Genomic DNA, 14,513 nt, shown 5'->3' on the forward strand with positions numbered 1-14,513 from the left:
CGGGACGAGGGCGAAGCGCGGAGGCCGGGCGGGGGCGGGGCGGGGGGCGCGGCTGCGCAGAAGGCGCCGCTTGCGGGCGGGGGCGGGACCTCGCGCGCCCAAATCCAGACCAAAAGCAGCAGCAGCAAAAACTCAACAATGACCGAGTTGCTGTTACTGATCTTTTTTTTTGGGGGGGGGGGTACCTTTATTTTTAGATTTCTTTCTGCAGGGCCTGTAAGACAGAGTTGTTCTGTCTGGCCTTTGGCTTGGAGCCAATTTGATTCCCTCCCTCCCTCTCTTTTTTCCTTTCCTTCTCCTCCTGCGATGAGGCTGCATTTTAATATTTCAATATTTTAATGTTGTATTTTAATTTTGGTTTTAAGTTGTAATCATTCAACTTGTTTTTATTGTTGCTTGTAAGCCGCTCTGAGCCCGGCCTTGGCTGGGGAGGGCGGGGTATAAATAAAAATTATTATTATTATTACTATTATTATTATTAGATCTCATGTTACGATTTATAGCTCTGTTTTGTTCTGCACTTTTTGATGGGTTTTACCTACGTGGTTTGTGGCTACTTTTGCAATTACACAAATCCTTTCGCCGCCTAGAGCTCGTGGTTTGACTTCTGGAAAGACGGCCTGCAAATTAAATTAAGAGGAGGGAACCTACAAAACCAGGGGGGGGGGTGAGGACAAGTGCTCCTGAATTCTGTGGGATATAAACTTCCGAGAAGACAGGCTTGCGGTTGGACTGCCAAAAAATAAAATAAAAATGATTGCATTCAAAAGTGAGGGAGTAATTGTGCGCATGTTTAGTCAGGAATATGGATTTCAACGAATATGGGTTTCAATACTCCCAATTTATAGCTAAATATGCCACGCTTCAAGTTTGACCTTAGACTCAATTGCATCAATCCATCAAGGGAGATTGTATCCTGATGCCAGTGTCCAGATGAGAAAATCTGTGCTTCAGGCAGATTGGATGAAAAATGTGAAGAAACTGACGGGGGGGGGGGGTGAAGCAGGTTGAATGCTGCCAAGACAGAAGTACTGTTTTTGGGGGACGGGGGCAGGCGGGTGTGGGGGACTCCCTGGTCCTGAATGGGGTAACAGTGACCCTGAAGGACCAGGGTCTGGGAGTCATTTTGGACTCACAGCTGTCCATGGAGGCGCAGGTCAATTCTGTGTCCAAGGCAGCTGTCTACCAGCTCCATCTGGTATGCAGGATGAGACCCTATCTGCCCGTGGACTTTCTCGTTAGAGTAGTGCATACTCTGGTTATCTCCCACTTGGACTACTGCAATGCACTCTACGTGGGGCTACCTTTGAAGGTCACCCAGAAACTACAACTAATCCAGAATGCGGCAGCTAGACTGGGGACTGGGAGTGGCCCCCAAGACCACATTGAAAGACCTACATTGGCTCCCAGTATGTTTCCAAGGCCTCGGTCCTATATACCTGAAGGAGCGTCTCCACCCCCATCTCCACTGAGGTCCAGTGCCGAGGGCCTTCTGGTGGTTCCCTCACTGCGAGAAGTGAGGTTACAGGGAACCAGGCAGAGGGCCTTCTCGGTAGTGGCTCTCTTCATTGTGGACGGGGCGACCCACACAGATGTCTGTCAAGAAGCTCTGGGTAAGGAGGGTTCATCTGAGACTGTGGAGTTGCCTGCCAGAGATGGGCGCTAAGCACCCCAAAAAGCAGGGAGAGATTGGGGGTCACTGCAGCCAGGTCTCCTCTCTCACGCATCCATTGTTCTTTCCCACCTCCCTCCCCTTCTTCTTGCAGGGCAAGGCTGTGGTCCTTGTTGTAAAGGAGACCCTAGGAAGAACGTGGCTGCAGGATCAGGCCAAAGGGAGTCCTTCCAGTTTTTGCAGCCAGGTGTCCATGAGAAGCCCTTAGCAATGTCTGTTGATTTCAGTGGGTGTGTTCTGGAGCGGGAGTTAGTTGGACACCACCCATGGTGTAGCCGGGGGAGCAGGTGGGGCAGCTGCCCCCACCCATAATCCAGTAAATAATAAAAACACTTAACTAAAAGTAGAAATTTGTAGAAGGATTTTGACAGATTTTTATGAGCACTTGGGATCAAAAGAAAGTAATTTAAAATGACGGCTGTTGAGACATTTCATTCCAAATCTGCTAGACAGAGTCAGACAGAGGGGTCTTGCCCACCCCCACCCCCCACATAAATCTTGGCTACGCCCAAAATATCACCCATCCCAAAGAAAAAAAGTTGCTCAAATTTATATGTTGGAAACCGGTGGGAGAGCAGTTTTTCTGTTTTCTTCAGGTAGACAGAATAACTTGGAAGGCAAAGATTTTCATGCAATTTCTGCTTGTTGTTTCCCTGCTGGCCTGTCGTTTATTTTTCTGTGTTTTATCAGCATGATTCGTTTTCTGTTACGAAAAGAAGTACAATTTTGAAAGGACACTGGAGCCTGTGTCCTGATTGTGCAACAGAAGCCACAGAGCCCTCTGAGCATGTGACGTGACTCCCTCACTCTCTCTGGCCTTCCTACCATTCCTGCCTGGCTGTTTTCTTTCTGGCTTGGCTGTTTTGAAACTGTCGGTCACGGTCATTGAGGGGAAACTCCCGATAGCTGCAGGAAACACACCCGCCTCAGGGTTTCTTCTGCCTCCCTCCCTTTCCATTTGTCTTAGGGATCACATTTCTAAAGATGCATGCATGTCACCAATGAGCAAGTGCATGATCTGAATTCACGACCTGTCTCCTTCTCCTAGGATGTCCTTACAAGACATCCTTCAGGAGTTCTCCCGCCTTGAGATTTGCAACCTCACGCCAGATGCACTGAAGTCGTGCAAGTTCCAGAAGTGAAAAATGGCACTCTGCAACAGAACCTGTCGGTGGGGGGAGCACGGCTGGCGGCTGCATAAACTACCCAGGTAGCTCACATGACACGTGATGTGAGTCGTGTGGGATGGGTTTTAGTAGGTAGAGAGGATATCTTAATTACAATTCGCCCCTCCAGTCTCTTGTGGGGTTTTTTGTTATTGTTTAAGTTTTAAAATCCCATCCTTGGCAGCGAAAACAGAAGCTTTGGAAATTAGTCTGCAAAGCCTTCCCTTTTGAGCAATTCCAGCTTATAAAATAAGCTGGCTTCCTCTTTGTTAGCCCGCATAAAGAGAATCAGGCAACAACTTGTAAAGTAAGCTTAAAAATACTGTTTACTTACTGAATAGTCTTGGATTGGTTCACAGCAAAGGCAGCGTAGAACTATGCAATGGAAGAAGTAAGGATTGGTTATAGTATCATCAAATATATGATACTGTATGTTTAAATCAGATTTTAAAAATGGGTTTCCGGATCGAAGCTCACAGTTTGGAAAAGAATTATTATGGAATAAGGATAAATTATTGTCAAAAATGTGTAACTTATTATTAGAATGGGAAATGAAAGACGAGTTAGTCAAAACTTCAGCAACACACTGGGCAATAGATATAGGGCATAACATAGACCTAAACCTCTGGGGGAAACTGGAAGAATGATTTGAAATTTACTGCATGTTATACTGTACTTTGAAAGAGAATTATATAAACATGATGCATAGATAGTATTTAGCCCCAAATAGGTTGGTCAAGATGTACAAAGTTGGATCAGATCTGTGTTGGAAACGCAGAGAAACAGAAGGAACATTTTTTCACATGTGGTGGACCTGTAAAAAAGGGTAAAGGCTATTGGGAAACGATCTGCAATGAGTTAAGAAGAATCTTTATTCAAAGAGGAGTGGATTTTTTTTGCTGAATATTTAGAAAATAATTGTGTGCAACTGAAAATGCTGTTAGCATTTAGATAAATTCAACAGTATGGTAAATATTTAAAGGATGTAAAATGGAGAAACGATTAGATTGACTATAATAAAATATGCAGGAATGATAGATAAGTAAAATGAACCACGAAAGGGGAAGGAGGGAAGGTATTATGTAAAATGTTTATTTTGAGATGTAAAACTGAAAAATTAATAAAAAATGTTATTAAAAAAACCCCTATGCAGGTAAAATATTTACATTTTACAGCATAACTAGCTTCAGGTGTGAGCCTGAGCTGGATGAAGGACAGCCATATGTGCATTCATTACAGATTGGAGAAAGAGAGGCAGGAACAAGACAGGCTTATATTTCTCATTTCTTCCTGCTACTGGAAACAGGAAATGACCTCACACAGATATCTCTCTACCATTTGCATTCTTATGCTCTGAGTCTGCCTATCTAGCAATACAGCTCTGTGTCCATTTGCCCCCTAAACTTACTAACTCGTGAGAATATGCATTAGTTGAATTTGACTGCCATCTCCCCAAAACCCATGCACCCCACAGTCTCCTTCCTTCCTTCCTTCCTTCCTTCCTTCCTTCCTTCCTTCCTTCCTTTCTTTTTCCTTCAGCAACCTTCTGGATTAACCCCCAGTTCAAAATCCGCTTGGAAGAGATGGACCACGACAAGGATAGGAGGGAGCCAGGCTGCAGTTTCCTCCTGTCTCTGTGTCTCTGATGCAGAAGCACCAGCGGCCGAAGAGGCGGTTTGGCAAGGGCATGGAGACCATAGGCTTTGCCCTCTGCGAGGTGCCGCCCAAGGGCTTGGGAGAGCTGTCCCTCGGGTCTGGAGCCCTTCCTCTTCCTTTTGTCTTCTGTAGGTACCTTCTGAAGTATGTATGCAAAAGAGCAATTCCTGTAAGTATAGGAAGCCACTGCAAGAGGGTCTACTGTCCTGTAAGAAGATAGGACCAGGAGCCAGGCCAGGGGAGTCTGTATTGTGTGCCAGTCAGTGGCGGAGGGGGCGGGCGGGTCACCCGGGTGCCATCTCTGAGGGGTGTGATAAGAAGGCACCCTGTGGGGGGCTCGCCCTGCCGCCCCTGGCCATCGCATCACTGCAGCCGCGTGTGGAGGATCCTCCGTTCGCGTCTGCAGTGGCAGCAGAGGGATCCCGCAGCTGTCTATACGGAGCTCGAGCAGTGCCATTGGCAAAATGCCCTGCGCCGCATGCACCGCACGTAGCGGTGCTGCGCATGCGCTGCCAGGCGGTTTGCCCCCCCCCCCCAGTGCCAGTTAGCCTTCCTTTGCCCCTGCTGCCAGTGGCTCTCCAGGGCTTCAGTCTTTCTCACCGCTGTCTGCAGTTGCCAGGATTGAACCCAGGCCTTCTGCATGCAAAGCATGCTCTCCACTGCTGAGCTGCGGACCTTCTGCTAAAAAGGAAAAAGAAACCTAAGATTCTAGTCCTCATCATAAAGAACAAAATAAGTAGGGGTGTGGCAAACTGCTTTATCCCAAGTCAGGCCAATTGAGTCCATATAGCTCAATGTTGTCTACACTGACCAGCAGCGACTGTCCAGGGTTCCAGGCCAGGAGTCTTTCCCACCCTATCTGGAACTGGCAGGGACTGAAGCAGGCACCTTTTGCAGTCAAGGCAAGTGCTTGGAAGGAAGATTCCAGTCCTCAATTATTTCTGAATAAAGGGATAATTTAAGTGGGTATAGAGGACTTCTACAATGTTAGAGCGTTGATCCATCTAGCTAAGCATTGTCTACACTGACTGGCAGCAGCCCTCCAGGTTTTCAGACAAGCTTATCAGGAGCTGCTGAGGGTTGAAATTAGAATCTTTAATATGAAAAGCAGGTGCTCTGACTGCTGAGCCACAGTCCTTCCTCCAAAAAGAAAGGAAGGTTCCAGTCCTCTTGATATAAAGAAAGGGCCAATTTGAACAGGGACATTGAAAGCTGCTGTCTACCAGAGCTGCCGTGGTTTGAACCTGGGACCTTTGTGCCTGCAAGGCAGGAGCTGTTCCACTGAGCTGTGGCCCTTCCTTATTCCAAGAGGAGGGTTTGACAGGTGAAGCGCTTGCTCAACTCATGTCTTCTCCTCTCTGGCAGTTCAGGGGGCAGACCTCCATACACCTGAAATGCAACTTCTTCCTGTCAAACTCCTCGCTGGCGCGGTCCGAGCAGTTCATCAACCTGCACGAGGTCAGCACCCGCTTCAAGCTGCCACTGGGGGAGTATATCAATTGTTCAGGTGCTGGAAATGGGTTTCGGAGTGTTGTGCAGTGTCCTCTTGCAGCGCTGTCTAACTACTCAGACCCACTGAAACTGACATTTAGGTTTGAGTGATAATAATAATAATTTATTTTATTTCTATACCGCTTTGTAGTTTTAAGAAAAATCTCAGAGCGGTTTACACAATATGGAAACATCAATAAAACAATCTGAAGAGTCAAACCTTCCTCCGAAGGAAACCCCCAAGAAGTAGGGACCCCTGGCACAACAAATCCAGTTCTTCTTCTTTTTAAGCGAATTTATTGTTGTTGGGAAAGTGACAGGCAACTCCACATTTATGTGCATTTGAGCCACGTGTGATTGCGCGCATTGCCACGAAAGCTGAAGTAGCACAAAAAGGGGCCTAAAAGATCATAAAAAAGTGAAAATAGTATCTGGCAATCCCAGAAGCCTTAGGTTTGTTATGGAAATTACAGGGGGGGCACATCTTTAAAGTTGTTAAATGTTACAAATATTATACATAAATGTATCCTTTCGACTTGACAGCTCAGGGAAGTTACCTAGCTTTAACAATAATATAAAATCAACTCCTTTGCCAGTTTCCTCCATTTCAACACTATTTTGCCCTTGGAAAAAACCGACTCTTTTCCCTGCCACCTGCTCAAGTGTGAGGACATGTATACACACCTCCTACCCCAGGAAGTGCCCAGAGGTGACAGTTGCTGGGCTGGTTGTTGGCCAAGGAAAGCCTAATACCATCACCAGACTTGCCAAGGGGTCCAGACATGCAAAGGAAGTTCTATTGTACTTTGGGTGGTGGGACTTCAGAGGTGTTTGCCTATGCTAATCTTATACCTGGGTCTTGCACCGACATGTCTGCTTATGCTAATCTTGTACAAAGGACTTATCTCAACATGTTTGCCAAGGTTAAACGTGTAACCCCTGTCTAACCTTTTGTTACATGTCAGTGATGTAGCAGTGATGTATCAATGATGCTGTACGAACTGTATTCTGGGATATAGTGGGAAAGTTTTAAAAGTCCTTGTCACCACATCCTCGGGGTTAAAAATTCCTCTTTGAACCTATTGCACAATAAACTTTGGTCTACAGCTATTTGCTCCGGTTGGTGCCTGGACTCCTTCCTTTATTCCGCAGGGACCTGCGGGCTCTGCCCAACAGGCTGGGTGACTGAGCAGCCTCGCACCTAGATTTTTCCATAACAGGTTCCTCCAGCCTATCAGGAGAGGGACGTTGACCTGCAAAGAGGGACACATGCTCTGGAGACCCTCTCTTGAAGATAGAGGGCCTCTTGCTCTGGCTGCCCTGCTAGCAGGGAGGGCATAAAGAGCCATTCTGGGGGACTGCCAGGGGTGGAAGGCAAAAGGCTTTGGTTCCACCAGTAGGCACAGAAAGCCTTGGAGCTGGGGTGGTTGTTTTGCTTCCCTTTGGAAGGAATGGGACTTCTTGCTGAGACAGCCCCCACCTTCTGTCCTTCTGCACCCAAGGGGGAAAGTATTTAAAAGAGGGTAGAGTGATGTTAAGAAATCTGAGCAAGACAAACTTTGGTCAAGCTAAGGAAAGGCATTGTGGGAGAACCAAAGACTAGAGAATTATGGGGAATGTGTATCTGTTTCTTTAACTGTAGACTTCTTGGCTCTGAAAATGTGAATAAGTTATCTCCTCCATCTGCAGGAAGGAGGTTTTTTAGTTGATTTGTGTGCCTTAACACCTGGTTATCTAAGATGATGTTTCTGTGTGAATAGAGCCATCAAACTCCTCTAACAAGCTGAGTTATCACCCTTCTATGTAATCATTGGTGATTCTTAATTAATCAGAAGAACTGATTGGTCCTTGAGTTTGAATACACGTGGGTTCCCAAGGGATAAAATCTTAGGGAACTGAGTTTGCAACTTGCAGCTGCCCATTATGCCAGGCTAACCATCTTGCCAGCAGCCGCCATCACCTCTACATTCATATGCGCAATCTTTGTGATGTAGATATGCCTGTCTGATGTCCTGGAATGCGGAATCAGCCGAGAACCTTATGAACTATTCTAAGTCTCCTTTGTTCTTGTTGTGAGTATGTTTTAGTTAGTGATGTTAAACAATGTTTTTATTTTGCGCTTTGAAACTTGTAAGAGATGTGCCAACTTTTAAGTTTGAATAATATTGTTTTTTAAATAAATTTTGGGGAAAGGGTTTTTCCTGGTTTTGTCTTTTGTGCCTTCTGCTGGGGAAGTCTAAGTCTAACGCCTGACCACTTAGTCACCTACCAAACCGGTTGAATTTAGGCAGCTGTGTCACGAAAAGTGTTACAGGGTTCTGGGCTGTCCTAAGATAAGGAAGTGGTGGCAGCATCTACTGGTTCTGTTGTGTTCTGTTCTGAAAAAACCACTTCTGCACACCCCTCTCTCTCTTGCCAGACTTGGAGGGCAGGTGGGAGAAGTGGGGGTGTGTGGAAGAATGCTATGGGGGGCTCTGAGCAAATTGACATTTCAACTAATTAACCAATGAAGGCCGAGGAAAAGAAACCAGTGGAGTGCTGTCCCCAAATGCCCCCAAATCCATGAGAATCAGTGGAGTTGGAGAAAGCACACAGTGAGCGGATACTGAGTCTATGCAGCTAACTGAAGATGGATCCAAAACTCCTGCCCAGTTCATCATCTCCCATAGACCAAGTGAGTGTGACGGTGGAAAAATGGCCTTGTGGGCCAAAGTTAAACAGACCGCTGGGGAGGTTTACTTTGACCCACAAATTGGAGGATCCCCATTTGGTTGCCTGGGATTTGCCGCCATTTGTTTCATAATGCCTGGGTTCCAGTGTCCCTGGAGACGCCAATGCGATGCTTCAGAAGCAAAGCAGTTAAGGCAGTTGAGACGAAGCAGATTCAGCTGAAGCAGCTTCAGAAGCAGGTTCAGGAGAAATAGGATGATGATATGCATCATAAATACATCACCCCTAAAGGGGGGAAAAGGCAGATTCATTTTCGCTAAAGGGACACTAGATGGCAAAATGAAACTGACAATCAGCTCCATATATGCCCCAAACTCGAAACAACTAGAATTCTTCCAGAAGACACTAAACAAGTTCCTCTCCTTCTCTGAAGCGGAAGCAATCCTAGGAGGTGACCTCAACCTAAATATGAGAGGCATATCCCTGAAAAACATCCACCTTACAACCCCATGGGCAACCTTCCTCCGAAGGAAACCCCCAACAACTAGGGACTCTTACAAGTTACTAAGAATGTTAAAAAACTGGTCTCTATGACATTTGGGGTGAGCAAAACCCGGGAGACACCAGCCATACATTCCAATCCGGACGCCATGGTACAGTGTCCAGTCTGGACAGCATTCTGCTCACACAGGGTCTGATCCCCTCAGTGGAATCAACAAACATAGGTAACATAAAAATCATAGATCACACCCCAGTAGAAGTCACTGTTAAAATAGGAGAAGGAACACAAACCACCCCATCATGGTCCTTCAGTCCCATCCTAACCACAAACAAACAAATTAGTCTCTCACAAAAACTCTCCAAAACTCCTTCAAGGAAAATAATGTAGACAATATAACAACCCTCCTCCTATTGGACGCAATGAAAGCAGTCACCAGAGAAGCTTGCATAAAAGAGAAAGTTTTCCTTAAAAAGCAAACCTCAAAAATTAGCCAAATAGAACAAGACATCACCGTCCTCTCATCACGCTACAAACAAACAGGAGCTAAAAAACTCCTTCAACTTATAGAACAAAAAAGAAGAGACCTAGACTCCCCAGAAATCAACAAAACAATGATCAGCATTATATACTCTAAACAACGCTTCTATGAATACAGAGGGAAAAACTCCAGACTACAATGGTACCTTTGGATGCGAAAGGATCTGTTCCGGAGCCCCGTTCGCATCCTGAAGCGAACACAACCTGCGTCTGTGCGGGTCGCGATTTGCCGCTTCCACGCATGCGCATGACATCATTTTGAGCGTCTGCGCATGCGCGAGCGACGAAACCTGGAAGTAGCGCGCTCCATTACTTCCGGGTCGCTGCAGAGCGCAACCCAAAAATATTCATTCCGAAGCTACTTCAACCCAAGGTATGACAGTACTAGATGTAGGAAGAAAGCATTCAAAACAAGAATACACTGCGTCACCAAAAAAGACGGCAACATAACATTCTCCCCCAAATAAATAACCTCAGAATTTGCAGAATTTTGCTCCAACCTATACACCTCTCATAACCCACCTGAAGATGAAATCAGAAAATTTCTAGCAGGACTGACCATGCCTATCCTAACAGATGAGGAATTCATTGACAGTCCTATCACCCCAGAGGAAATAGTTACGGTCCTCAAAAACCTGAAACCACACAAAGCCCCAGGCCCAGATGGCTTCACAGCAGAATTCTATAGGAAATTCATAGAACCCCTGATGCCCTACATGACCCGCCTATTCAATGACATCATGAAAGGGGGGCCCATCCCCAAACCTGGACCCCTCCAAAATAGTCTCCATCCCAAAACCAATAAAAGAGAAAAAAAATACAGCAAACCAGAAAATACAGCAGATACAGCAAGCAAGACATCAAAAAAGTTTTGAGGCAACAAGAAACAAGATTAATATTTTTATTCAAACATTACAGCCAGTGGGATTGAATTCTGAATTTGATCTCTCAGTGTTTATTTGACCACATGTGATGTAAGTATTCTCAGCATCTACCTCATCCTATCCTTCATCCCCTCCTATACCTCCTCATTTTTCACTAACATTAAACACCTGTTGAGCAATCAGTAATTAAAGAGTGTATTTATATTCAGACCCAAACAGGGTAACCTTGCTAAACAAATCAGTCTCTTAAGCTTAAGCCAATAAATAGTATTCTCTATGAAATGTAAGTATATTTGTATAAATTTTTGTAGTCTGATTTCAAGTATAATGGATATGTATTTTTGATTTAATTGATTATTTAGAAGTACATTAAGTTATTTCTAATAAGATTTGGTTTGAATTATTATTAGTGAATATCAATATACATATCAAGGCTTTGAGATTAGACCACTGAAGAAGCCCAGAAAACTACCTTGATAGTGGGCTACCTGAAAGCCCCAGTAAAAGGGCCCCATCAGGGGTGAACAGCGGCCTCTTGATTCCTTGGCCCGCCAGGGTGAAACAGGTGCAAAACGCCGGCACCCTGTCTACAACTTCATTAACATCCATCTACTTCACTAGCATCTCTTGGTATTGTGAAAAACACCGAACTTACCTTTTGTTGGTATCTTCATGAACTTACCTAAAAAGATAGAAACAAAAGACTGAGTTAAGCACTTGGAAAATCCATTGAAATCACATATAAGTTCATCTTAGGTTGGGTATTTCGCAAGTCTCTGTGGCTTTGCATAAGGTTTTGTATTTTTCTCAGAAGATTGATAAAGAATATATGGTCACTTTGATAATTACAATGTGTATATTAGTCGCCCATGTGTTGCATGAGTTGTACTACAGTGGTACCTCGGGTTAAGTACTTAATTCGTTCTGGAGGTCCGTTCCTAACCTGAAGCTGTTCTTAACCTGAAGCACCGCTTTAGCTAATGGGGCCTCCTGCTGCTGCTGCGCCGCCGGAGCCCGATTTCTGTTCTCATGCTGAAGCAAAGTTCTTAACCTGAAGCGCTATTTCTGGATTAGCGGAGTCTGTAACCTGAAGTGTATGTAACCCGAGTTACCACTGTACTTCTATCATCAGCACAGATTGCATTTTTCTAGCAAAAGAATAATAATGGCCGAATGTGCATTTCTCCCCCAAGGAGGTTCCAGGGACTGACCCTGTCTCTCTCCCCCCCGCCGCCCCCCCAACGCTAAGGGAGGACTTGGCTCTTTTCTAGCATCCTTTGGCTCTAAGATCCTGCCTTCCATGGCAAGTTTATCACTTTTCCTCCTGCTACCTACACCTTCCCTCTTTGTGATCCTTCGCAGGTGATTGTGTTTGGCCAGTGGTCACCGAAGACAACACCGCCCCCCATGGCTCCTCTGGTGAGAGAATAGCCTCGTTGCACTTTTATTATTAGCTGCTATTTATTTGCGGGCCCACGCGCTAAACCCTGTCTGTGGTGCCTACCCTTTTCACCAAGGAATGAGACAAGAGACCAGAGCATGGGTTCAAATTGGCCACAACTTTGAGCTTCAGAAGTGGGAAACTTGGCACAGGCCTTGGCAGGCCACCCTCTCAGTCCGCCTGGCTGAGGACATGCAGGCAGATGAGGGCCAGTGAGAGGGGACTGCAAGCACCAACTTCCCCAGCATGCCCTTCCACTAACCTCGTCCCGGGAGTTGGACCTACATGCCGCCGCTCTAGGGCCAAGCCATAGATGTGGCCTACAGCTGAGAAGGCCACAAAATGCCTCTTGGGACTGGCAGAGCGTGCCAAAAAGAAAAGGTTTTGTGGCCTAGCCTGGCAGAGGGGCCAAGTCCCCCCCCATCCAGGCAAACACCTAAAGGCCGGTCCCTTACCCATCCGGCCGCCAGGACACGCTCCTGATGATCTTGATCCTGGAAGGAGGAAAACCAAGTGAGGCTTGGGCAAAGGGGTCTGCCTCTTTTCCTTGGCTTTAGCCCCGCCCCTGGCCGGCCAAGGGCGGGGCAAAGGCTGGCCCAAGCAGGTGGGAGGCACCTGCCCAGGTGAGGCCCCCCCCCGCTCAGTGCCGCAAACCCCGCCCACCTGTGGGGGAGGGAGGGCGGAAATTATTCAAAATGGTTTTGGACTGCTCTCTCATACAAAAAACCAAGGTGCTGTACAACAAAACATACAGTCGATCATAATACACCACAAAAATGTTACAAGTTTAAACAACTGGACACAGCAGCTGCAGACACCCCCAAGTGTCCCTATTTTCCAAAGACACCCCTGATTTAGAGAAGCCATCCCATTTTCTTATCTGATATCTGAATGTCCCACTTTTCCCTACGATGTCCCTATTTTCACTGGATATTTTTTTTAAAAAATAATTTTTTATTAGTTTTCATTTGCAGACCAATAATGGTCTCATTATAACAATACCAGTATATAATACAATTATACCAATCATTCAAGTATCCAATTATATAATTTAGATAAAGTGGGGCCCCGTGTGCTAGATTTGATAGTTGAATAAGATTTTGGAATGGGGAATAAAGAAAACTAACATTCTGGTCATAATAATAATCCCTTATAAAACAACTGCAATATTAATAAGGTCTATTTGTGTGTTGACACATTATATCATTTATAACATTGCAAGTGAGGAACTCAAACTATATCCTTCTTCCTGGGGGCAGGAATTATTCTGTGGTATTTCTTCCTGTCCTTGTCTTTCTTCCACCCCCTGCACCCCGATTGTTGCTGTTATCGGTCTTGCCTTGGGCGAAGCTGATATCCCATTGGTTGTGTGGGTCACCTGCCACTTTTCTGCTGCTCCCCTTTCCACACCCACCACTGCTTCCATTTCTTTTCCAGTCATGCTACTAACTTGTTCAGCGCTCTGGAGCATAACCACATATGTATTATTATTTTCTGTTAAGCCCTTGAATTGGCACAAAACCAGAAAACTGCACAAGCAGTTTAAAAAAGGTTCTCAATTAATAAAGAAGAGTGTATTTTATTTCAGACACAAACAAACTTTTCCGGCATTCCAAACATTACTCTTTACTTTCTTAGTCTTATTGTAGCCTTATGAGGCTTTGCCCTTGGGTGGGAAAAATATTGCGCCTGGGAAAGGGAAGTGGGAGTCAACAGACACTCAAGGAATAGTTTCGGAGAAAAGGCTTTTATTTCTACCATCCATGAACTGGTAGAAGGAGCAAGTGTGATAAGTCACAAAAAGCATGCACGAAATTCACAGTCATGTGCACCAGCATATATACCCCTTCCAGATCCCTCCCCCTTTCTCCTCCTTCCAGAGTCCTGCCCCATGAGTTCCTCTGAGCATGAACAGAAAGCTGTCTTGGGACTATTGGACTCTTGGCGCCCTTCCCAGGAAAAGGGGAATGAGAGTGGTTCAGCATGTCCAGAGATGTTGCAACTAGAATGAGATAAGATTCAGTTTCTCAGGCCTGCTATGAACAGAGCCTATTTCATTAGCCTTTAAAAGTAACATTTTGCCTATGCACAGCATCTTGTGATACAGCAGAGGAGAGCAGAGAAAAGCTGCTTTGGATTTTTAGAAGACAAAAGGAGTTTTGGACAGTTTTGAAGCCTGGGGTGATTTCAGACAGGATTTGGGTATCCCGTCCCTTCATTATTTTTCCCTCTCTGTCTCTTCTACCTCCCCTCACTCAAGAACCCACTGCCCTAACTGTCTCTCTATTACCAACTGCCTACCAACTGCTTCTCCAACTGCCTTTCCCAACCAGCGAACCCACTAAAACCAACCAACTACCCACCAACAACTCCCAACAACAACTCAAACCTGGCTAAGCCCTTTTATTCACAGGTAGGCTCCGCCTCCGGCTTTCCTATTGGTCTATATTTTTAACCCTATCTCTGCCCCCTGTTCAAACATTTTCTAAATGAA

Source organism: Podarcis melisellensis (genome assembly GCF_964234715.1).
Source record: "Podarcis melisellensis genome assembly, chromosome: 6".
Lineage (NCBI taxonomy): Eukaryota > Metazoa > Chordata > Lepidosauria > Squamata > Lacertidae > Podarcis > Podarcis melisellensis.